The sequence below is a fragment of the Colobus angolensis genome, unplaced genomic scaffold, assembly GCF_000951035.1.
Source record: "Colobus angolensis palliatus isolate OR3802 unplaced genomic scaffold, Cang.pa_1.0 Scaffold134, whole genome shotgun sequence".
NCBI classification, from domain to species: domain Eukaryota; kingdom Metazoa; phylum Chordata; class Mammalia; order Primates; family Cercopithecidae; genus Colobus; species Colobus angolensis.
Genome location: NW_012114422.1, coordinates 2,621,607 through 2,623,429, shown reverse-complemented (window position 1 = coordinate 2,623,429; position 1,823 = coordinate 2,621,607). Strand labels below are relative to the sequence as shown.

The 1,823-nt window shown below is 50.1% G+C and overlaps 1 pseudogene; it reads right to left on the bottom strand.

Moving 5' to 3' along the window:
- Positions 1-286: 286 nt before the first annotated feature.
- On the bottom strand, positions 287-1,539 carry LOC105506254 (annotated as a pseudogene).
- Positions 1,540-1,823: the final 284 nt, after the last annotated feature.

Below are 1,823 nucleotides of genomic sequence, written 5' to 3'. Positions count from 1 at the left end.
GAATAATATCCCATTGTATATATACACACCAAAATGTTCTTCATTCATTCATCCATCCATGGACACTTAGGTTGTTTCCGTATCTTGGCTATTGTGAATAATGCTGCAATTAACATGGGAATGCAGATACCTCTTTGAGATACTGATTCCATTTCCTTTGGATATATATATTCAGAAGTGGGATTGCTGGATTGTATGGTAGTTCTATTTTTAATTTTTTTTCCCAATGACCTCTGAACTTTTTATTGGCCTCCTGCGCCCCAAAGGATACTCGACTTCTGCTGGCTCAATGTCTTAGCACTTTGGTGTCATTGGTCTCAGACACCCCTATGCCATCCACTATCCTGCGGGTGGTGGTCTTCTGGATGCTTTGGATGGAGTTGCTGCTGTCCAGGGTATCACCAGGATTGAAGCCCTCCCCATCTTCCAGCAGGCGGTGGTAGGTGGCGATCTTAGCCTCCAGCTTGATCTTGATGTTCAGCAGAGCCTCATACTCCTGGGTCTGGTGCTGTCCCTCTGCCCAGGTCTGTGCCAGCTCCAACTCCAGGTGCAGCAGAACCCTGTTGAGCTGCTCCATCTGCATGGCATAGCAGGTCTCTACCTCCCTCAGGCTGTTCTCCAACCTGGCTTTCAGATTTCTCATTGAGTTCAGGTTGATCTCCAAGGACTGGATTTTACATCTCAGCTCCGTGAGCATCATCTGAGCAGCTCTGATCTCAGCGGACTGCTTGGTGCTCTCCTCAGTCTGCTAGGACCAGTACTTGTCCAGCTCCTCTCAGTTCTTCTGAGCCAACTTGTCGTATTAGGCCTGGATGTCTGCCATGATCTTGGCAAGGTCCTGAGATTTGAGGGCATCTACCTCCATAGTCAACCCAGAGCTGGCAATCTGGGCTTGGAGGTCTTTTACCTCCTCTTTGTGGATTTTCTTCATGAAGAGCAGCTCCTCCTTGAGAGCCTCCATCTCTGCCTCCAGCTGCAGCTGAGTGACATTGGTGTCATCAATGGTCTTGCAGAGCCCATGGATGTCACTCTCCACAGACTAGCACATGGCCAGTTCTGTCTCACACTTGACTCTAAAGTCATCAGCAGCAATATGGGCATTGTCAATCTGCAGAATGATGCAGGCACTATCCACGGTACTTGCGAAGATCTGAATCCTCAGGTCCTCAATGGTCTTGAAGTAATGCCCCTAGTGTCTCACCTGGGGTCCCTTCTTCTCCAGATGCTACTGGATTTTGCTCTCCAGCCTCCATTTATCAGTCTGCAGGCTCCTCACTCTGTCCAGGTAGGAGGCCCGATGGTTGTTCAGGCCTTGCATGGTCTCCTTCTGGATATCCCCTATTCCCACCAGGTCCCAGACCCCAAGCCGCCCCAGAAGCTTGTGGAGTGGGACACCGAGATCCGAGAGCCTGAGCCCCTGGCACCTGCATAGACACTGGCCATGCTGCTGACCAGCTGGGCCACGTAGCTGGGCAGCTGGATAGAGCCCAGGGACCAGTAGTTGGTGGAGGAGGTGGTGGAGCGAGTGGTAAAGTTCATGCTATCTGGGAGAAAAGCAAGAGGACAGGACTCAGGTTGTGCCTAGGACCTAATTTTTTTTTCTTTTTTCTTTTTTTCCCTTCCTTCCTTCCTTCCTTCCTTCCTTCCTTCCTTCCTTCCTTCCTTCCTTCCTTCCTTTCTTTCTTTCTCTTTTTTTTTTTTTGAGCCAGAGCTTCACTCTGTTGCCCAGGCTAGAATGCAGTGGCAAGATCTCAATTCACTGCAACCTCTACTTCCTGGGCTCGAGCAATCCTCCCACCTCACCCTCCCGAGTATCTGGGACT